General features: G+C 42.9%; 1 protein-coding gene across 2 annotated transcripts in view; it reads right to left on the reverse strand.

Annotated features, from left to right (window-relative positions):
- The window catches only part of LOC147454350 (Plasma-membrane choline transporter family protein), a 77,740-nt gene extending 63,326 nt beyond the window's left edge, over positions 1-14,414 (reverse strand). Inside the window, exon 1 of one of the 2 annotated variants that reach the window (XM_086516342.1) lies at positions 14,201-14,414. The gene's annotated coding sequence lies outside the window, so the exon portion shown is untranslated. The other variant, XM_086516343.1, reaches the window with a different exon arrangement.
- Positions 14,415-24,432: the final 10,018 nt, after the last annotated feature.

Raw genomic sequence — 24,432 nt, forward strand, 5'->3', positions numbered from 1 at the left:
TTATATGTATTTAGTGCTACAGAGACTCTTCGAATTGAGGGATCCACTTCTCCAAACAGTCGTGGACCCGAAGTGGAGATTGATGCATCACTCACAGACAGAGCCCACTAAATACATACAGCGACGGGTGCTCGATGAGTCCATTTGGACACAGGTTCAGAGTTTGACAGTGGCATTGCAGCCAGTGTATGTGCTTCTTCGAGTCACAGACATGGAGGGCTCTACATTGGGCCTAGTCTATCATCTCTTCATGGAGATGAAGAGACACCTTACAGAGTGCGTGTCTCTGACACAGAGCTGGTAAGTACTTGTCTTTTGAAATCTTCTAGTACTTGTCATTTGAATTTGCCAATTCAACTTTTGTTTTATTGCTGAAAATTTCAGCCGAGATGACATCGTGGCCATTGTAGAAAGGAGATGGACTTTCGTGAGTCGTCCCATTCACGGGATGGCTGCATTGCTTCATCCTTTCTACAAGATGCCAGAGCTTTTCCACGAGAGGACTCTCTTAAAGCTCAAGGATGATTACATCAATATGATGTACGACATTGACGATCAGCTGGAGATTGATGCAGAGATGATCAGCTTCATGAACAATCTAGGACCATCCTTTGCTAGAGTTGTGGTGTTGAGGCCAAAGGCTACCAAGTTTCCTCTTACATGGTGGCAGAATTATGGGAGACAAGGTCTTCCAACGCTTACACATCTGGCTTTACGAGTACTTTCACAGGTAATTGAGAATCTTGAGACTTACAATTTTTGTACAATGTACCTAGTACTTACTATTGCCATATATCAAATCTCAATGCTCATTGTTGTAGGATTGCTCGGCTGGTGCATGCGAGCGCAACTGGAGCGCTTATTCCTTGATACATACGAAGATCCACAATCGTCTCAGCACTTCTCAACTAGAGAAGTTAGTCTATTGCCAAGCAAATATGAGGCTTGTGCGAGCCTACCACGCTTTGGGAACACCCAAGCAGGTCTACTATTAATTTTCACATGAATGATTGAGTTATGAATCATGATACACTTGGCCATTGAGTACTTAGTACATACTAAATAATATTTCCTCTGTTTTCATTTTTCAACAGGCAGACCCAACCAAGGTGAAGATGGTGGCAGATCCTGGTGCTATAGAGGAGGTGGAGGCGCAAATCAGAAATGAGCAGGAAGAGATTATTTGGCTGCTTCACAGGGAGTTGGAGAGTGTTGATCGGCGTGTGACGAGGTCATGCGCACGAGCTTTGGCTATTCCTCTACGTGAGCATGATCCAGACCCAGATAGTGCTCGAAGAGAGAGCATTCGTAAAAGGAAGCTACCTGTTCGTTCTTCTCGGAAACGGGCAAACAAGGCTGTTCGTCTCATTGAGGCTTCGACAGAGGCAGTAGAGGATGATCTACATGTGGCACAGGTGTCCGTGATGGCAGAGCCAGAGTACGACAAAGAGGGCAATGTCCTGACGGATGGAGACTTGGTCTCTTCAACAGAGTCTTCATCTGCATCTGATGATGATTTTTCACGATGGGGCCATCACATGGATGATGTGCTAGCTTTGAGCTAGCTATTTAGTGCTTTCTACTACTATATAGACAGACTTTTTGAGTAGGATGGTTTCATTTATGATGGCTGATGAGCCTTTTGTTATGGCGTGGGCCTTGTAGGCTATCACCTATGGTACTTTGTCATTTGATGTTTTCAGCATTGGTGTGTTCATTGTTATTTCAAATCTCATTTGACTCTTGAGCCTTGATGTTCTTGTTCAATTATCAATGTCGTCTTAACTTTTAAGTCTCTTGCAGTAGTTACACAGTATGTGGTTGTCTTGTAAAACATGTCTTTGAATGTCTCTATAAGTTGTTGGCTTCTCTCTTGATTTATATTGGAAAAGTCCTAGAAAATGTAGTATTTTGCAGCTTTTTACCAAGAGTACGTATTTTTACGTACATAAAATTTTTCCTGTACCGAACAACGTACAGTATGTACATATACGCCACGTACAGTACGTTTGGTACCACCTTGCTCTCGAAAAATCCTGTCCATCATCCGGTGCGATTCGGATCTGATGATATCCACTCTTCAAATCAATCCTGCTAAAACAATCCTTGTAATCTATCAAGTATACCATCGATCCTAGGAATCCAAAGTCTATTCTTGATGGTGATTTTGTTGAGAGCTCTATAATCGATGCACATTCTCCAAGATGCGTCTTTCTTCAAAACCAACAACACTGGAGAGCAATACGGTGAAGTACTAGGCTGGACAAGACCCTTTTCCAAGAGGTCTTTCACTTGGTTCATAATCTCTTCGTTCTGTTCTCGGCTCACACGGTAAGGTGGCCGGTTCGGTGGTGTGCTTCCAGGTATCAGATCAATGGTATGATCTTCAGGACGAGCGGGTGGTAACTCGCCTTACAAGCCCTATGAAAAGCAATCGGCATGAGTGTGGAGAAAATCTTGGCGTTCTTTTGTTCAGGTCAAAACATATTCAACCTTCATCCATCGTTCAATTCTCTCCCAAAACAGTGAGTAAAGAAACTGAAGTTCATCAAGCACAATCTCTGAGCCCTTCATTTGTCAAAGTCACTTTCTCAGCCCGGTAGTCAACCACGGGGTTGTTGTTGTGGTACTAAGGGATTTCGAGTAGAACATCACAACCTTCCGGCGTAATTCCAAATCGAGCCGCCAATTTCAAGTGAAAAGAAGTTGGCCTTGGCTCCTTCAAAACAATTCACAGTTCACAATTTATTCGACATTGGCCCGGCGGAGTTCCGTGCCTAGAGATATTGGCCCCAAAGACTGGTGCCCCTTTCGGTATTTCTTTCTGTATTAATCTGAGTTCAAAGTACAAGAGTGCGGACAAGCGCTCACATTCAGACTCTGCGTCCAGATGCTCTGAGTTACGAGTGGCCTACCCACTTATTTAAAGAGTACAAGGGGTGCTAAAAGTAGAGCCCAAAAGCTGAAAATCAAAAGCCTAAAAATAAAGCAAAGGCTCTTTCTCTCTCTTGCTTGTAAAAGTAAAGCAAGTCCCAAAAGGCTGTCCCTTTTAAAAATAAAGCAAAAAAGCTTTCTCTTGTTTAATCCAATAAAGCAAAGAGGCTTTCTATATTAAAATAAAGCACTCTCTCTCTCTGCTTTTCCCAGCGTAGAATAAAGCAAAAAGCCTGGGATCCGTACAGCTCTGCCACGTGTCAGCACGCCACGTCCCAAATGAGGGTTAGGGTTACGTTTAGGGAAAAATTAGGGTTTCTGATTTTAGAGTTAGGGTTTCAATAAAATTAGGGTTTCAGGCAGTATTAGGGTTTTTTATTTTAGGGTTAGGATTTCAACAGAATTAGGGTTTCGAGCAACCACGTCATCACTTTGTGACAAGAATGAACACTGCTTTGGAAAAAATAGAAAGATTCTTTTCTTGGCCTAAAATGCAAAAAGATGTGTTTCACTATGTCACACAGTGTACCATTTGTCAAAAGGTAAAAGCTCCTCGAGGTAAGCAACAAGGCCTCTTGCTACCGCTGCCTATTCCCGATGGGCCTATTCAGGATATTTCTATGGATTTGGGACTAACCTTCCACCTAGTTTGCATTCAAGGAACACTCAATGCTTGACAATGGTCGACAGTTTCAGCAAATTTTGCTTGTTGATTCCTTGTAAGGCCACAATCACCGCAGAAGATGTAGCACGGTTGTTCATAAAGCATCGGTACCCCCTCTATGGTTTGTCAAAGTCAATTGTTTCAGATAGGGATGTTAAGTTTACGTCCAATTTTTGGCACACACTCTTTGAAAATTTTGTCATTGAGTTGAATTTTTTATCGGCTTTTCATCCACAGTCAGATGGTCAAACAGAAATTTACAATGAGTTGGCTTTTGACATTTTGAAGTCATATGTGCATGATAAACAGTCTCATTGGGAGCCCTATCTCCCATTGGTCCAAGCAATTTTGAATGACTCTTATTCCTCTGCTATTGGTAGAACTCCGTATGAGCTAGCTTTTGGCCGTCCGTTCCAGCCACTTTTGACTCGCTCGATCAGTCAAATGCCTGATGCCAATGTTGAAAGTCGGTCGTTGGATGAGATTTCTGAAAGTGTGAAGCTTCGGCTAAGCAAGGCTCAGGAATCTTACTCACGACAGGCTAACAAGGATCGTCAAGATGTTTCTATCAAGGAAGGGAATTGGGTTTATTGAGAATCATGAGGCAACGTCTTAAGCAAGTCGGAAAGAAGTGTCCTGAATTGTCTTTCAGAATGTATGGTCCATTTCCTGTCATTAAACAGATCAGTGAGGTTTCTATAAAATTACAATTGCCTAACTCATGGTTAATGCACAACATTTTCCGTGTTTCTTCATTGAAAGTGTTTCAGGGTACACCTCCGAAGGACATTTCCAAAGAAGAAGAAGAGCCCGAGATCATTGATGAAGCTGAAGTCATGGAGCCGGAGCAAGTGTTGTTGCATTGGTTTCGCCATGGTTCAAAGAAGCAAGTCAGACAATACTTTTTGAAGTTCAAGGATCGAGGAACCCACGAGGTAGTGTGGGTTGACGAAGAATTTTTCAGAGATTACCCAGATTTGTTAGCAGACTACAGGGAAGCCACGCAGCTCGGTACCAGTACCTCACTTTGAAAAGGAGGGGATGTCACATACACATCTAACCCTATGTGCATGTGGACAAGCTATCTCGTCATGGAGCCGGAGCAAGTGTTGTTGCATTGGTTTCGCCATGGTTCAAAGAAGCAAGTCAGACAATACTTTTTGAAGTTCAAGGATCGAGGAACCCACGAGGTAGTGTGGGTTGACGAAGAATTTTTCAGAGATTACCCAGATTTGTTAGCAGACTACAGGGAAGCCACGCAGCTCGGTACCAGTACCTCACTTTGAAAAGGAGGGGATGTCACATGCACATCTAACCCTATGTGCATGTGGACAAGCTATCTCAGCTCTAGAGTTCAGGTCAGCTTAGGAAGTGTTCTGGCACCTTTGTGAGTCTGTGAGCAGGCCGTGCATGTCCATGTACTTAGAGTAGTTGCATATCCTCTGATTGCACACCCAGTATCACCCAGCATATGCATCGTCCAAGCAAAAGATCCAAATCTGGGCCAGTTTTGGGACTATATATTTTACAGAGAATTTGGCATTAAAGCAAGCAGACATGGGGCACCCAGTTTTAGCAGAAGAAGCAAAAGAAGTTCTAGCAACTTGCAGTGCACCTTCTCAGCAAGACCGACAAAGAGCCCTAGCGTTTTCAGCCAACAAGATCCACCTAGCATTTTTGTAGCACATCAGCCCCAACGTTTTCTGGCGTTTCCTGTAGCAGATCAAGCCTAGAGTTTTGCAGTTCCACGACGTCAGATCAGCCAAGCACATCAGCGTTTTCAGTTTTCAGCACCTAGCCATTGCAAATTTAGCCCCTAGCCTCGCAGATCTCACCTACACGCAACAAATCCTCGCCGTACCGTCGAGTCAGCCAGCATTTACAGTTTCAGCCCGCTGTTCACAGATTTCAGCATCTACGTTTTCAGCGCTTCATCGTCGAGTTGTCGCCATCGCCATCCTCGTCGACATAGTGTCAGCATTTAGCAGAAAGTCAGCAGTTCGTAGATTTTAGCAATTCAGCCCTAGCGTTTTCAGTTTGCAGCCTGTCCTTGTTGTCGACATCGTCGGCAAGTCCATTGCATCTAGACCATTGTACCAGATTTGTGCAATCTATATCATAGACCTCTCTTGCCATAGAGAGGGGGGCCCTTGGAGGAGGGTTTGAGAACCGTCTAGTGTCATATTCTTCTCTCTCTCTCTCAGTCTCAACACTTTCATTCACTGTAGCATTCACTTGTTTGTGATCATTGCACTCTCTGTAACAGACTTGGACACTCCAAGTCAAGAATCAACCGCGACAGCACCAAATAACCACTTCAAAACAATTCACAGATCACAAAAGATTTGCACTGGCCCGGCGGAGTTCCGTGCCTAGAGATATTGGCCCCAAAGATTGGCACCCCTTTCTGTATTTCTTTTTGTATTAATCAATCATCAAAGTACAAGAGAGCGGTTAGGGTTTCACTCTCAGACTCTGCGTCCAAATGCCCTGAGAGGTGAAGCCCTCCCCACTAATTTAAAGATTACAAGGGATGCCCAAAAGCAGAGCCCCAAAAGCATAAAAGCTTTCTCTCACAAACTCTCTCTCTCCCGCTGTGGCTTTAAAAAAACAAAGCAATATCTTTTTCTCTCTCTCTCACACACAAAGCGTGGAGAAAAGCAACGCCCTAAAAGCTGCCTGCCGTAATTCGCGCCGCAAATCACGCCGAAATTTCCGGAGATCCGTACACTACTGCCACGTGGCATTTCAGCAGCCAAATTAGGGTTTCCACCACAGTTAGGGTTTCAGCCAGCAGTTAGGGTTAGGGTTTCCAAAAATTAGGGTTTCTGTAAATTAGGGTTTCTGGCAGAAATTAGGGTTTGCAGGAATTTTAGGGTTTCAGCCAGAAATTAGGGTTTCTGTTGTCCGCCACGTCATCACTTTGTGACACTCTCTCACTAAAGGTACGGAAGGCTCTCCCTTTCGTAAGTAAAAGGAACCCGTGAGCACAGTTTGGAGCACTCATCTTGAGCAATATCAACATTCACTTCCGCTGCACCTTACATAGCATTTGGTCCCACACATCAAAAGCATTAAGAGTGAGATAGATACTTTTAGTTTCACATTATACGCGTGCCACGGCACGACAACACTGTCAAGAAATGCGCAGTGCGGCTAGGTAAGCACCGGGCCTCTGACTATGAGGGCTCGAAGCAAAATTAAGTGAATCGTAGAACCTTTGAAGCTAACCACACACTCAAAAAGACCAAAACTCCAGCCATGAAATCATCACCCTAGAAAACAACCAAGATCAACTCAAAACTCGTGTGTGATGATTTGGTGTAGCCTCGCTCCCAATTGTGCAGATACAATGCTCTTTCGCCCAATTAAAACCCTAATTTTATGCCTCAATTCTTCATCATGACCATGTCTTGGAAGCTTTAGAACTTCATTAGAGAAACCCAAGTGATTATTTGAAGAGGGGAAACCCTAACTGGTGAGCTCACAGCCTCAAATGCAGTGGAAACAGTACGGGACTGCACTAGTATCCTGACTTAATATCTCCTTTATTAGATGTCTAAAAGAGCTCGTTCTTGGCTCTATAAACTCACCCTCAGCTTGAGCAAGAACGACACCGTCGTTGATGTGGCATTCTGTGCTATTTTGTGCTAATTCTGGGCTATTTTTAACATTTTTTGCCCTTATAGCGCAAAAATGTCCTTTTTTGTCGCAAAAAGCCCAACGAGCTGGGAAAAATCCCAAGTAGACTCAAATTTCATGTTGAATCTCATTTTCCCACTTGGCAAGCACTTTGGACACATCTTTTACAGCCATGCATGAAACCTACTGTTTTTGGCCAAGATCGCTCTCCTTGAAATTTCTAGGCAAAACGATTGTGCGCTTCAAAACACTTGACATTTGTATATTCCTAAAGCAAATTGGGCATATTTTATTGAGAGAAAACATGCCATAGTGCCACGTCCAAAGAATCGCCTCCGTGGTAAGGTATGTATATAATTACGACCATGGCACCCGTTTTCGCATGTATCATCACACTATGTACATTATAGCACTTGGTCTCATATGTCAAAAGCATTAAGAGTGAGGTGGATATTTTAGTTTCACATTACGCATGTCCCACAACACGACAACGTCTCTCTAGCCGACGGCCCCCAGCTAGATGGGGGTCTTCACTTGCCTTGAGGTCCTCATCGCAATTAGGACATGCTCAAACTCGGGCCTTAGAATGTTCTTTGAGGTTCAGCGAGAAGGTCGCCTCCATAGTTACTACTCAGGCACTAGAGGTAGCAAAGTGTTGTTTCCAACGGCTTCGAGTTGTGGACATCACAGACAGTATCTGTGTGCTTGATCCTACTCGACAGATCTTGAGGCTTTGGGCTTGGGAGAGTTGCCACGTCAACACAGCCAGCGCAACATCCGAAAATTCGTACAATTTTGCCACGTCATTAGCTCCATGCGTGTGTGTGTGTGTGTGTGTGTGTGTGTGTGTAGGTCAGCTTTATTTTATTCTCGTGTCACTTGGGCCCCATCGGACGGGGTCCCATAAGTTGGTAAGAACTTCTACTTCTTCGTCTACTTATACTTAGGGGAGATCTGCACAGTGGCTCCGTTCTTTAGTGGCTTGACACGTTAGCAGTTTGTGACATCCCCCCTTCTTGAAAGAGAGTAATCGTCCGCGATTACATCATATCTGCAAAACAACTCAAGTTAGCTCAAAAACTTCCTAGGGACAATGAGTTTGCTCTTTTTTTTTAATAAGGAGTTTGCTATTCTAAGAGAAGGTGCAGAGTGTGGAGTACCGGCTTGTACTATGTTGATGCAATATAAAGAAATACCGAAAGGGGCGCCAAGGTTTGGGGCAAATACTCCTCTAGAGTGGAATTCCGCCACTTCGTGTCGCGTGCGCTCTCTCTTTCAGTTTCAGTTGTTATTGAAGTGCTAAAAGTTTGTTCGATCTGCTCTTTTCTATTGGCACGTGGTGTCCATCTTGTGATAGTGGTATGAGAGACCAACTAATGGGACCCCGTCTAATGGGGCCCGACTGACACGAGAATAAAATAAAGCAGGACCTACACACACGTGTGGAGTTGATGACGTGGCAAAAGTCTACGAATTTCCGGATTTTACACTGGCTGTGCTGACGTGGCAAAACTGTACAGATTTCCTAATTTTGCGTTGCTGACGTGGCAGACTGTACGGATTTTTTCGCAGGATGAGTTGGCTGTGCTGACGTGGCAGAACTGTATGGATTTTCATAAATCACGCTGACTGCTTTTTGTACCAGATGCTTTTGAGTTTAAGGCTTTTCATGTAAACTGCTTTTGGGCCTAGGGCCTTTAAATATGAGGCTAGGGCTCATTCTCTACATGCTTCTGGATGGAGTATCGACTTGTAGTCAGTTGTTGAAATATAAACAAATATCGAGAGAGGCGCCAAGGTTTGGGGCCAATACTCTCTGGGGTGGAATTCCGCCGCTCCGTGTTGCGTGTGCTCTCTTTCAGTTCAGTTGTTATTGAAGTGCTAAAAGTCTGTACAGTCTGTTCTTTTCTATTGGCACGTGGTGCCCGTCTTGTGACATTAACTCTCTAGTTCACATGGAGAGCCCGTTGCTTCCACATCTTCAAGGCCCGCCCCATCCCATTGGTGAAGACTTCGAGGTCAATTCGAGAGGCTGCAGGGCAGCTCCAACAATATGCAAGTGTAATAGACTTGGACACTCCAAGTCGAGAATCTACCGCAACAACACCAAATAACCACTTCAAAACAGTTCATAGTTCACAATTTATTCAACACTGGCCCGGCGGAGTTTCGTGCCTAGAGTTATTGGCCCCAGAGACTAGCGCCCCTTTCGGTATTTCTTTTTGTATTAATCTGAGTTCAAAGTACAAGAGTGCGGGCAGGGGCTCACACTCAGACTCTGCGTCCAAATGCTCTGAGTTGTGAGAGGCCTGCTCACATATTTAAAGCTTACAAGGGTTGCTAAAAGCAGACCCCAAAAGCTGAAAATCAAAAGCTCTAATAAAATAAAGCAGGTTCTCTCTCTCTAGCCATACTTGGCCACAAAATAAAGCAAAAGGCTCTCTCTCTTTCTCTTCACTTGCGCAGGAAAAAGCAGCCAGGCCTGCGCAGGAAAAAGCAGCCAGGCCTACGCAGGAAAAAGCAGCCAGGCTTTCCGTAAATTCTACCGCAAATCACGGACTGCCACGTCAGCAGTTGTATGGACTGTCCACGTCAGCTTTTTAGCCCGCCACAAGGGTGTGTGCACTGGGCAGCCACGTCAACATTGCCAGGGATTTTCCGGGGGCTATCCATGCTGAAAGGGTGTGTGTGTGTGCAGCCACGTCACCAGTTTGTGACATACCCCCTCTTGAACGCATTGTAATCGCCCTCGATTACGCCTGCAAAACAGACAGAAGCCATAAACTGTCTTAGCAGACATTGACTGTTAGTACCTACGCACTAGGAACGCACTAGGTTCACAATCTGAGGAGTATCTGCTAGGTCCTCCTCCTCCATCCACTTCGTATCCAATGCAGGATAGTTCTTGAACTTAACCAAGAACCACCTTTTGACTTTACCCTTATTCTTTGTGTCCTGATGTGCCAAAATCTGTTCAAGAACAAGGATCTCCTCGTTTTCCTCTACTTCGGGTTGCTCATCGGGCTCCCCATCATCGGGCACATCACCTTTAAAAGGTTTCAAGAGACTCACATGAAATGCATTGTGAATCCTCGAAGTGTCAGGCAGTTTCAGTCGGAAGAAAACATCATTGATCTTTTCAGAGATATGGAAAGGTCTGTAGTATCGCTTACTAAGCTTTGGAAAAATCCTCTCCTTTCCCTTCTTCTTTCTCAGGCGTGTCTTCTCAAAACGTAAGAGCATCCAATCATCCTCCTTCAATTTCAAATCGCGACGATGGCGATCCGATGTATTTTTTTGTCGTTCTTGAGATTTCTACAAAGCCTAGCTGACCTTGGCAAAAGCCGTGTCTAAGTCGCGCGTATACTCATCAGCTTCAAAAATCTTATCCTTCGTGCTTAGGGTGGAACCTTCGGAGCACCTTCAATAATCTCAAATGGCGTCTTCCCCGTCGAAGAGTGTATCGTGTTGTTGTAGGCAAATTCCACCAAAGGTAGGTACTTTTCCCATTGAGTCTTCTGATCTAAGATATAAGACTTCACTAAATCTAAAACCACTGAATTGGCAATATCAGATTGAGCGTCGGTCTGCGGGTGGAAAGATGACAAGAGCTGCAACCGCGGGCCAATGTTCTCCCAAATTGCCTTCCAAAACAAACTCATAAACCTACGGTCCCTGTAGGAGACAATCGTCTCAGGCATGCCATGTAATCTAAAAATCTGGGCCACAAACAGTCTCGCTAAGTGATCCGGCTTGACTATTTTCTTCGTTGGAATGAAATGAGCCTGCTTTCTAAATCTATCAATAACAGTCCAGATACCATCATGACCACTCTGTGTTCTCGGGAGATCAAAAATGAAATCCATTGCAATATATTCCCAAGGGCGAGTGGGTATGGGCAAAGGCTGTAACAATCCCTGTGCTTTATGCCTGTCAAACTTGACCTTCTGGCATACCAAGCACCTGCATACAAACTCGTCCACATCCTTCCTGAGTCTCGGCCAAAAGAAATATCTCTCTACCCCTTTCATGGTGGTAGCAATGCCGCGGTGACCCGTAAAAGGCGGACAGTGGCATTCAGCCATAACCTTTTCCCTCAACGGCTGTGTAACGCACAACATGGTTTTTCTCATCAAGTAGCCATCCCGAATGGAATATCCCGCTACTATCTCCCCATCCCGTATCCGTGTGAAAACGTCTGCAAAATCTGGATCTATGGAATATTGGTCAACCATATCCTTGAAGCTCCTATGATATATCGTGGAAATAGTCGGAACCAACAGCTTCCGAGACAAAGCATCTGCCACCAAATTCTTCTGTCCCTGAACATGGACAATCTGGAAGTGAAACTCTGACAAGATATTCGCCCACCGCATCTGCTTTTCCGATAGCTGCTTTTGTGACAAGAAGTAGCGTAAACTCTGATGGTCTATAAAGACAGTAAAATCCGCTCCGAGTAGGTAGTGCCGCCACTGAGTAAGAGCATGGATAACCGCCAAAAGATCTTTCTCATAAATCTGTGCTGTCAATTCCGGCCTTGAGAACAATCCGCTCACGTAAGCAATGACATGGCCTTCTTGCATTAAGACCGCACCCAGACTACGACCACAAGCATCACAATATACTTCAAATGACTTCTGCAAGTCCGGCAAAGTCAAAATTGGTCTCGTAGTCAATTTCTCTTTCAAAGCCTGAAAGGCGGTCACCTCTGTGGGTCCCCACTCCTTTCTGTGTCAAGATATGCAAAGAGAAAGCAACCTCTGCAAACTTTCAAATGAACCGCCTATAGTGCGAACACAATCCCAAAAAGCTTCTAACTTCATGGACATTCTTCAAATCGGGCTAATCACAGATAGTCTCTATCTTGGCCGGATCCATTTGTACTCTTACTGCGGACACAATGTGTCCCAAAAAGTGTATCTCTGGTAGGAAACATTCACTTCCCCGCATCCAAAGCACTTCCCTTCCCTGAGGAAGCGAGCTCTCTCCTGAGGAGTAAGCTTGGGCGGTGCATCTTTCTTCTCTGGGTTGCTCTTTCTCTTTCTACTTTCATTTGTCGAAGTCTGTTCGGCTCTTTGTGTCATGATCTCATCGGTGGGGTAGGTCAGATTGCCTGAGTGAATGGCAAAACCCCGTTTCGCATGACTCATCAACTCCTGAATGGAAGCTGACTTTTGTTCCAAGCAGTGATCTCGGATCTCTGTAGGTAGACCCAAGGTAAACCGCTCAATCTGTTCCTTGAACGAGATCTTCTTAAATGAAGAGGCAGGTAGAAAAGAGCTCCAGAATCTCTCACAATAAGCGTCCACTGTATCTTTCTTGGTGAGCTTTTATCTATTTCAAATTGTGTAACGGAAATGAGAGTATGGCAACAAGGAGGGCAACCAAGTGATTAGGAAACACAAGACGAGAGAGAGGAAGCGGGAAGAGGGAGGAGGGGGGGGGGGGGGGGGGGGGGGGAGAGAGAGAGAGAGATGAGGCTCTGCAGGGCCCCTCTAATCAATAGTCGATACGGATCCCAGAAAACTGAGTCAAAGCTTTATTTTCACCATCCAAATCCTCTCTCTTGCTTATGCACTTTCACTCATGCACACAGGACCTCTCTTGTGGGTTGGCCACCTTTTCACCCTCCTAATAGGGATTCTAGGCTTATATAGGATTTGCACCAGGCATTTTGCCCATTTTCTCTGTTTTCCCATTAATGGAATTCTGATGGATGTTGGGTACTTTTAGAGGTATTGTCTGGCCTACCTCTGGCACACTTTATATGTGCTGCCAAGGGCCATTCAATGGACGTTTGAGTCGCCATCTGGAGTTATTGAGTTGCCAACTTCGCCATCTGTCTCTCGTGTTCGTGTGGCTTGTCTCTCTCAATCACTGCACATGGGGTCCCGCCACCAACACCTCAAGGGTGGCTCTTGATTTCCCAAGTCCCCTATATGTGCCCCACGACTAGATAATGAGGATATGAAAAGTCATGGGTCTTAAAAGGGCAACCATAGGCCTAGCAAAACCTCAAAAGAAGACCTCTCTCCCCTAGATCTCGGCAAACGTCAAAAAGGTAGGATCTCCTCCAAATGTTACTCTACACCATAGATGGCCTATCAATAAAGACAAGTACTGAGATAATGGAGAAATCCAAAGAAGAGACCTGCAGGCTGCTACTTTTACCTCCATTGAAGCTTTGAAAATTCTCCATTCATCCATGTGGACATCATCGATCCTTAAGTATGTGATGTCAATGCCATGGAAGAGACGATCCAGAATCGGGACATGTTTTGGGAATGTAGCCAATGTGGCTTGTAAGAGAAGGCCCTACATGTAGGAGGGCCCCATCTGTAGGGCCCTAGAGACTAGAATAGCATGAGGTCACCTGAAGGAGTGAGGCTTAAACTACCACTTGACTGCAACTCAAAGCAGTTCCTCAAAACACATTTGAGGAGATTCAATTTCCTTGATTCTACGTTGTGATTGTTGTGCATTACTATAAGTGGATGGTAAGTATCCAAACAGTGGGTACGCGTTGTCTTACGATGGGTAAGCCTTGTCTTGAAATCCTTACGCAATAAAGTGGACCCCAAGAGATAAATGGGTTGAACTTTAAGTCACTCAGTACAGTTTCCACACCCAAACAAAACCCAGAATTCTGCAATACAGCACGCACCTTATGGATAATGCACATAAACTCTGCCCAGTCGTTTGAAAATCTCCATCGATAGAGAGCTCCAAAAGCAATTCATCCAGATCATGAAATCTCTCTCTCTCTCTCTCTCTCTCTCTCTCTCTCTCTCTCTCTCTCTTAAATGTTCTAAAACGTAGGGCTACTATATCCTGTGAGTGAATGAAATTTATAGTTTTGCCAGCATTGAAGAACCCAACAATCGTACGTCTTCAGGGGCTTGCATGCATGACAGTAACAAGAGGGAAACAAAGACCAAACGAAGAAATGAGCTATGTTACCCAGGAAGAAGCTTTTGCTGTCTGATAGCGGAGAAACCGAGGTCCGAGAGAGAGAATGTGATGATTAGGATGACGATGACGATGCAATGAGCGTGCACGTTCTACATGTAAGAGATATGAGAGGAAATGCAGTCTTCTTCTGATAGCCTAAGTTTCGCACTTCGAACGAGAGAGCTTCCCCGATTTTACTGTGTGCCAGGCTGGTCCATGTGCATTTCTTTTATCCTTCCAGCTTCCAATTGGCCTAGGCTAGTGAGGATGCTACAAGAAGACCTATGCCACTTGGCCGCACCTCATTGGAGGGAGATAATTATTTAAATAATAGAGAAGGCGGAAGATGGCGAAAGCATAGTCACAAGGGACGAGTCACGGCATGGGGGTCGGGGGATGGGACTCAAATGAATTTTTAGTGTAAAAAAGAGGGCTAAATGGTAAGTGGGGACGGGAAGCCCAAAAATGGGTGTCCTGTGTGTCTCTGGGCGAAAGGTAGTTGGAAAAGGAGTGGAGCACACCATAGTCGAGGAGGGAGAGAGAGAGAGAGAGAGAGAGAGAGAGAGAGAGAAGAAGAAGAAGGAGGAGAGAAATTTGCTCACGCAGTGTTACTCAAGTTGGTGAGTCCTTTGTTATGTAACCCCAAGGTTGAGGGTTTGAGGCTCACAGGTTACATTTTGTTGGGTATTCACCTTCCCTATTGGGGAAGTGATTCACAGGTCGTCCTCGAGGGTGTAATGTACAACAATGTACAGTTGTAAAACCATGATATGTGTAAATTTTCTCCCTACTACCTTCACCGTGCTCAATGGGGTTTCTTTTTTAAGGAGAGAAGTTTAACATCCTAGGAACAATCCTAGGAGAACTCAAAGATCTATCATACAAGTCGTGAATTCGAGGCCTATTGTTCGAGAGAGAAAGAGAGACAAACCGGCAATTGGACACACACACACACACACACAGAGGACATTGAGTCTTATGAAACCAAACTAATTACGCACTACAAAATATATCCCTCATGGAACAAAGACATATTACAAGCCTAAACTAAAAGCTTTGCTAATAATTTGCTTAACTAAAGGTGCATACGTAGTTCAAATATATTCATCTTGATGTTAATGCAAGTTACTCATAACTAAAGGTGCATACGTAGTTCAAATATATTCATCTTGATGTTAATGCAAGTTATATATATATATATATATATATATATATATATATATATATATATATATATATATATAGAGAGAGAGAGAGAGAGAGAGAGAGAGGGGTTTTAACTTGAGTGAACAATGCATAGAGTGAGGTTAAGTGTATAGTTCTTTTGCCACCTTTTTAAGCTATTTGTCAATATATTCAAAAAGTGAAATTGCTTTCAAAGTGCCGCCTTCATGTTTCATGTTTTTCAATATTCTTGTCATATAGATGCTTTCTCTTCATTCTTGAATGGCAATATGATTCTTTCCATTTTCCACTAGAGCCATTGCCCTTCATGGCGTGTTTGGGTGTTATGCACATTTGTGAAGGGCAAACTTATTCCCATCCCTCTAAAAACACAATAAATGTGTAAAGAACCTAAAAATTGCCAGAATTTGGAGCCTTTGATGGGTATCGTTGCATGTCAAAAAGTAACATTGAATTATGGAAGCAATGATGGGAGTTTTCCAGTTTTTGACTCTACACACGCTCAATACATTCATGTGGTCTTTGCTCTTATTCTTAATACCTGAACACTTTGCATCAATTGTGTGTTGTCCCTCGCCAAAAACTTTGTCGAACAAAAGCAAGTGACTAGGAGGGACACTAACGTCAATTGTGTGTTGTCCCTCGCAAAAAATTGTGTCGAATAAAAGCAAGTGACTAGGGGGGAACACTTTTGTCAATTGTGTGTTGTCCCTCGTAAAAAATTGTGTCGACAAAAGCACGTGACTCTATGTGTGTTTCCATGCAACCCTATTTCCAACAATTGGTATCATAGCAGGTTGAGTCCTTCCAGTCTTAGTAGTCAATATCGCCAGCACATGCTTGCTCACTTTCTTAGATTTTGGTGAGCTTTCGTGAGCATTAGTAGGTCGACAACACTTGCTCAAATTTTCCATTCGGGCTCATTTCGACCTCCGTTTTTACTATAGACAGTACTGCACATGCAATTTTGTCCTTTTGTGCACAATTTTTGTCATTACCATTCTCTACATAATAGGTCTCTTATAGTCTTCTTCGTGTTATTCTTTATAGCAAGTGCTAGTCTCGCTTTGTTTCTCGGCAGTTTTCACATCAGGTGCAGGCACGCACCATGGCTGACAACAACACAAATGTGTTCAAGATGTTTGTTGCTGAGGATAAATTGGATGGGGATAATTACTCAATGTTGGCTTACATGATGCAACATGTTCTTGTGTCAAAGGGGGTATGGAATGTTGTGCAAGGGCATTGATGTGCGTCTTGGTTCTGAGGATACAGGCGATGTTGAGGATGTTGCAGGTTTTGGTGGCAGGGTTGCTGCTGCCAGAGCTGTTTTGCTTACAGTTGAGCAAGCTCGTTGGGATATGTAACAGATGCGCAGGCTCGTGCATTGATTGCGTTATCTGTGAAGCGCACTATTACTCCTTACATTTGTTTAGTGAAATCTGCAAAATAGGCTTGGGATATTATGGTTGGTCTTTATGCAAGTTGCAATGAGGCTAAAATTGCATTGTTGTGTAAAGAGATGGAGTCAAAAATTATACATGAGGAAGATGAAATGGCACTTTCCTTGCTAGTATCAAGGATATTAATGAGCAACTTATTTTTGCAGGTGAAGCCATTTCTGAACTTCCCTTGTGCAGACTGTTCTTGATGCTTTGTCAAATTCTTACCAGACTTTTGCTAGTACTTGGAGACTTATGACCCAAGGAAATCTTGATGTTGTCAGTTTGATGCATTATGCACATTGTTGTTGCAAGAGTCACTTTCAAGGAAAAAAAAACACGGCTAAACAACATGCACTTGAACAGGTCTTTATTGTTGATCAAAGAAAAAGTGGTAACTGCAACAATGGCCACTTCTCATGGTTCTTCTGCACGTGGTAAATCACCTGTTCCTAATGCTTCTATTGGTATCACTTTTTCTGGGAATTTTGGTGAAAACGGCAAAAAGAAGATGTGTTGCCGTTATTGTAAAGCTAATGATCACTTGATTAAGCAGTGTGCAAAATTGCAGGCAAAAGAGGCTAAGAAGAAAGAGGCTGGTTCCACTACAAGTGCAGCAATTGTAGAATCTTATGTGAAGGGTGATTGTGATGCTAATGTAGATGCAAAGTGGGCATTTAGTACAGAGTGCATTTATGATCCTTTTGTCCATGATGTATGTATGTCGGTTGTTGCAGATGCTCATGTGTGGTACTTCGATAGTGGTGCTACAAAGCACATTACCTCTCATCTTGACTTGTTTACCTCTCTTGAGGATGTCCCTCGTGGGAATACAGTCACTTGTGCCAATAATGCCTCTTATCTGGTCAAGGGAGTTGGAAAGATTACCATATACATGTGGTAGTGATGTCTGTGAACACAGTTAGGACCGTCTGGGCATTTTTTCCCTCACTAGGAGGTTTTTCCCGTGCATTGTATATATGCCCATCATTCTAGGGCTATATATCTTTCCGTTGCACACTAAGTAATATACTCTTTCTTATGTGCATTGAGCTTCCTTCGTCTTCTCCAAGCTGTGTGTGTTTTCCTGCAACCCTAATTCCAATAATTGGTATCAGAGCAGGTTGTCTCCTCTCGAGCTTAGTCGCCAGCAGCTCGAGCACGCGCCTGCTCACTTTCTCCAATTTATGTGAGTTTTGGCGAGCGTTTGCAGGTCGACAAATTATCTGAGAAAGCTCAAAGATCTTGGTCTGCTCATATTTTTTATTTGTGCTCATTTCGGCCTTCGTTTCCACTAAAGGTAGTACTGCGCAGGCTATTTCTTCATTTTGTGCAGAATTTTTGTCAGTGTTGTTTTTTTGCGTAACAGGTCTCTTACAGTCTTCTACGGCTTGTGATATATAGCACATGTTGTTCCCGCTTTATTTCTCAAGTCGCCAATGAGGCAAAATTTGCATTGCTGCATAAAGAGCTGGAGTCGAAGATTATGCATGAGGAAGATGACATGGACACTTTCCTTGGTGGTGTCAAGGATATCAATGAGCAGGTGAAGTCATTTCAGATAGTTCCCTTGTGCAGACTGTTCTTGATGCCTTGCTAGATTCTTACCAGACTTTTGCTAGTAGTTGGAGACTTATGACCCAAGGAAATCCTGAAGTTGTCAAGTTTGATGCACTATGCACATTGCTGCTTTGCAAGAGTCACTTTCCAGAAAAAACAGGCCTAGACAGCGTGCAGTTGAACGGGCCTTTATTGATGCTCAAAGAAAATGTGGTAGCAGTAATATAGCCACTTCTCATGGTTCTTCTGCGAGTGGCAAATCACCTATTCCTAATGCTTCTGCTAGCAATTCGTCTGGGAATTTTGGTGATAAGGGCAAAAAGAAGATGTGTTGCCATTATTGTAAAGCTAATGATCACTTGATCAAGTAGTGTTCTATGTTGAAGGCCAAAGAGGCTAAGAAGAAAGAGGCTGGTTCCACTACAAATGTAGCTATTGTTGAGTCTTCTGTGAAAGGAGACTATGATGATGATGTTGATGCAGAATGGCTTTTAGTGCAGGGTGTACCTATAATCTTGCTGTCCATTATGCATGCATGTCAGTTCCTGTAGATTCACATGTGTGGTATTTTGACAATGGTGCTACAAATCACATTACCTCACATCGTGATTTGTTCACCTCTCTTGAGTCTGTCTCTCATGGGAATTCAGTTATTTGTGCCAACAATGGCTCTTATTCAGTTCAAGGAGTTGGAAAGATTGTGCTTACTTATGCAAATGGCAGTTCTTTCACACTTGTTGATGCACTTTATGTACCTGGGATCAAGATGAATCTTTTGTTATATCTGCACTTGCTAGACTTGGACGTGTAGTCAAATTTGTGGATGACAAATTTACAGTACATGATCTCAGTTTTGATGATGAAATCGTTACATTTGGAATTTTATGTCGTGGGTTGTATAAGCTCACTTTGTATAACAAGTGTGGGTAGAATTTTGCAGATGCATTTGTGGACTCAAAGGCTATTTCAGATGCAAACTTTGGCATGCATGTTTTGGACATCTAAATTTTACCAGTTTACTGCATTTGCAAAAATTTGATACGGTTGCTTCTTTGCCACCTCTTGAAGACCTGTCAAACATGTTTGTGAAGGCTGTATTTTGGGTAAGATGCAGCATTCAAATTTTCAAAGGATGGTTCAGTTAGGGCCACATGCAGGTTGCAACTTGTGCATAGTGATGTTTGTGGGCCCATGTAAACTCCATCCTTGGGCAATTACCTTTACTTTGCGACTTTCATTATTGATTACTCCAGGCATGCATAGGTGTATCCGCTTAAACCAAAGTCCAAAGTATTCATGTGCTTCAAACAATTTTTGGCTATGGTTGAAAATGTCTTGAAATGTACTATGGGCACCCTCCATTCCGATCGAGGGGGGGGGGAATATATGTCTCATGAATTTAATTCAGTTCTAGCTAGTCCTGCGATAAAAAACCAATGTACAATGCCTTATACGCCTCAACAAAATGGTGCTGCTGAGAGGAAAAATAGTTTACTTACAAAAATGGCATGATGTATGGTCAAGAGTCAAGTTTTACCGCATTCGTTTTGGCTTGAGGCCCGTCATGTGTGCCACTTATATAATAAACAGGTGTCCTACAAAAGCTTTGCAATCCATGACTCTATATGAAGCATGGCATGATAAAAAGGCTTCTATTGAGCACATGCGTGTTTTTGGCTATTTGGCATATGCTTTGGGGCGACAAATGCAGCACAGAAAATTGGATGATAAGGCTATCAAAAGTATATTTGTTGGTTATAGTGCTAAAAGCAAAGCTTACAGGTTGGTCTCACGGGATGTTGTGTTTGTGAAAGATTCTGTTCAGCCCTTGATGTCATGTACTAGAGACATTAATGTATGCTCACATGACATTTATGACACTTTGTTGCCTCTTTTCATTGGTGGAAGTTTTCAATGTAAATTCCAATGAGGCAAATGTACAGCCTATGGGGGTTTCTGAAATTGTTATAGATCGTCCTATTACTGATGCATATGTAAATGATATACTTGATGAGGAAAGGGCTGAGAATGAGCAGGCTAGAGGTATGCCTAAATGCTGGGGCATACTTTGCGTGACAGTAAATTGGATGCACCTTTGTCTAGTCATACTCATTCAGGTTCTCGCCATGCATCTTATGCATGAGATTGTTATGCTTTGGTTGTGTCTAGCTTACATGATGTTGAGGAACCACTGTCTTTTGATGAAGCACAAAATTCAAAAAATTTGATAGCTGCCATGCAATCAAAATATGATGCACTTATAGAAAAGGACGCATGTGGTGAGATTGATCACTATAAGGCTCGACTTGTTGCAAAGGGTTATGCACATCAAAAAGGCATAGATTATGAAGAGACTTTTGCTCCCACTTGTCGTATGACTACTATGTGTTTTCTATGTGCATTGGTAGCTCATTTTGGTTGGATGTACATCAATCATACATTGTTATTGCTTTCTTAAATGGTGAAATATTTGAGGATGTTTATGTAACGCAGCCTCGCGGTTTTGTCAAGAAAGGACAAGAAGATAAAGTGTGCAGATGTAAGAAAGCTTTATATGGGTTGAAGCAATCTCTTCGCGCTTGGTATGAGAAAGCTGACACTCATTTGGTCAAACGAGGCTTTCGTAATAGTCCAACAGAAAGCACGTTGTATGTAAAGTGTGAGGGTGATGTACTTCACATTGTGGTTCTCTATGTAAATGATTTGCTGATCACTGGACCAAATGAGAGACATATTGCTGAATTTGAGGCTGATTTGAGTGCTACTTTCAAGATGAAAGATTTGAGATTGTTGCATCATTACTTGGGTATGCAGTTTAAGCAGTGTGATTGTGGTATTGCCTTGTGTCAGAAAAGTTGCATAGAGTCATTGCTATGTAAGTTTGGACTTGAGGATTGCAAACCTATTTCCACTCTTACGGAAAAAAGTTTAAAGTCGATTCTTCATGATGTTGGTTATCCTTCCGATGTCACTCTTTACCAAACTTCTATTGGTTGGCTTATTTTATGTATGCAACACGAGGCCAAATATTCAACTTGCAGTCTCACAGGTCAGCAGATTCATGCATAGCCCAAGGTTTAAGCCTTGGCAGGCTGTCAAGAAGACTTTTCGCTACTTGAGTGGCACTTTACATCTTAGCTTTTTTTATCCCAAGGGGGGATCATTGCCGCCATACTTACATGCTTTTTTGGACTCAAATTCGGCTGGTTGTTTTGACACGCGGGTGTCCACAAGTGGTTTTTGTTTCATGCTTGGCAGTTCATGCATATCATGGTTGAGCAAGAGGCAACCTACTGTGGCCACTTCTAGTTGTGAGGCTGAGCACATGGCAATCTTCACAGATATGGTTGAGTGTGTATGGCTCAGACGCCTTATGGCTGATTCGGGTGTTGGATAGGACACTTCCAACACTATCTACACTGATAGTGAGAGCGCATTGATAGTTGCGAGGAACCCTATTTTTCATGCTCGCACAAAGCATATTGAGGTGCATTATCACTATGTCAGGGAGAGGCTCAGCTTTGGGCTTAGTCCCGTTTGTGGACTAACATGTCCTAAGGGCATGGCACTTCCCTTTACTCTATGTGCCAGCTCTTGTTCACAGCATCACTCCAAGGGGGATTTATTACCATATACATGTGGTAGTGATGTTTGTGAACACAATTAGGACTGCCGAGGCATTTTTTCCCTCACTACTAGGAGGTTTTTCCCCCCATGCATTGTATATACGCCCATCATTCTAGGGATATCTATCTTTCCATTGCGCACTAAGTAATGTTGTGTGCCTTGAGCTTCCTTCATCTTCTCCAAGTTGTGTGTGTTTTTTTGCAACCCTAATTCCAACAAAGATTGTGCCGACTGCTGCGAATGGCAGTTCCTTCACATTTGTCGATGCACTTTATGTATCTGGGATCAAGAAAAACCTTTTGTTTGTATCTGCACTTGCTAGACTTGGTCTTGTTGTCAAATTTGTGGATGATAGATGTACAGTTCATGATCTCATTTTTTGTGATGGAATTGCTGCATCCGGTATTTTGTGTTGTGGCCTGTATAAGCTCACTTTGTATGACAAGTGTGAGAAAAATTTTGCAAATGCAATTGTGGATTCAAAGACTGTTTCAAATGCAAGACTTTGGCATGCACGTTTTGGGCATCTAAATTTTACCAGTTTGTTGCGTTTGTAGAAAATTGATATGCTTGCTTCTTTGCCACCTCTTGAAGCTTCTGTGAAGCATGTTTGTGAGGACTGTATTTTGGATCAGATGCAACATTCCAAGTTTCCAAAGGATGGTTCAATTAGGGCTACATGCAGGCTACAACTTGTGTATAGTGATGTTTGTGGACCCATGCAAACTCCGCCCTTGGGCATGCATGGGTGTATCCGCTTAAGAAAAGTCCGACGTGTGGCTCTAGCTGAAAATTTCTCTAAATGTACCATGGGCACCCTCCGTTCAAATCGAGGGGGGAAATATATGTCTCATAAATTTAATGCATTTCTGGCTAGTCATGGGATAAAACACCAATGTGCAGTGTCGTATACACCTCAACAAAATGGTGTTGTTGAAAGGAAAAATAGGTCGATTACAAAAATGGCACGATGTATGGCCAAAAGTCAAGTTTTTTCACATTCATTTTGGCTTCAGGATATCATGTGTGCCACTTATGTACTTAACAGGTGTCCTATGAAAGCTTTGCAGTTTATGACTCCTTATGAAGCATGGCATGATAGAAAGCCATCTATTGATCACATGCGCATTTTTGGCTATTTTCTTATGCTTTGGTGCCTTAAATGCAGCGTAGAAAATTGGATGATAAGGCTGTCATGTGATTTTGTTGGTTATAGTATTGAAAGCAAAGGTTATAGGTTGTACCACCTGCAAGCAAAGAGTATCTTGGTTTCATGGGATGTTGGGTTTGTGGAAGATTCTCTTCAGCCCTTGCTGTCATGTACTAGAGACAATAATGTAAGCTTCCATTCAGCCCTTGCTATCATGTACTAGAGACAATAAGGTAAGCGCACAAGACATTTATGTCAGTTTGTTGCCTCTTTTTACTGGTGAAACTTGAATGTAAATTCAAATGAGGAAAATGTAGAGCCTATGGGATTTTTGAAAATGTTACAGATCAGCCTATTACTGATGCAGATGTACTTGATATGGAAAGGGCTAAGAATGAGCAGGCTAGAGGTATGCCAAAATGGCTGGTGCATACTTTGTGTGACAGTAAATTGGATGCACCTTTGTCTATTGTACTCGTTCAGGTTCTTGCCATGCATCTTTTGCATCAAATTGTTATGCTTTGGATGTTTCTAGTCTACGTGATGTAGAGGAACCTTTTCTTTTGATGAAGCACAAAAATAAAAAAATTGGATGGCTGCCATGCAATCAGAATATGATGCACTTATAAAAGATGACACATGGACTTTATGTGATTTGCCTCCTGACAAAAAAGCCATTGGTATGTAGTGGGTTTCCAAGTTGAAACGCAAGCCGGATGGTGAAATTTTATAAGGCTTGACTTGTTGCAAAAGGCTATGCATAGCTTATGAAGAGACTTTTGCTCCCACTTGTCATATGACTATTGTGCATTTTCTATGTGCATTGATAGCTCATTTTGGATGGGATGTACATCAATCAGACATTGTTATAGCTTTCTTGAATGGTGACATACGGTTTGTCAAGAAAGGACAAGAGGATAAAGTCAAATGTAAGAAAGATTTGTATGGGTTGAAGTATCTACTAATACTTGGTATTAGAAAGTTGACACTCATTTGGTTAAACGAGGCTTTTGTAACAGTCCAACGGAACGCACTTTGTATGTAAAGCGTGAGGGTGTTGTACTTCTGATTGTTGTTCTATATGTGGATGATTTGTTGATCACTGGCCCAAATGAGACACATATTGGTGAATTTAAGGTTGATTTCAATGGTACTTTCAAGATGAGATATTTGGGGCTGTTACGTCATTACTTGGGTATACAGTTTAAGCAGTGTGATGGTGGTATTGCCTTGTGTCAGAAAAGTTACATAGAGACATTTCTATGTAGGTTTGGACA

This window comes from Adiantum capillus-veneris, chromosome 7, assembly GCF_014529385.1.
Source record: "Adiantum capillus-veneris isolate H3 chromosome 7, ASM1452938v2, whole genome shotgun sequence".
Classification (NCBI taxonomy): Eukaryota; Viridiplantae; Streptophyta; class Polypodiopsida; order Polypodiales; family Pteridaceae; genus Adiantum; species Adiantum capillus-veneris.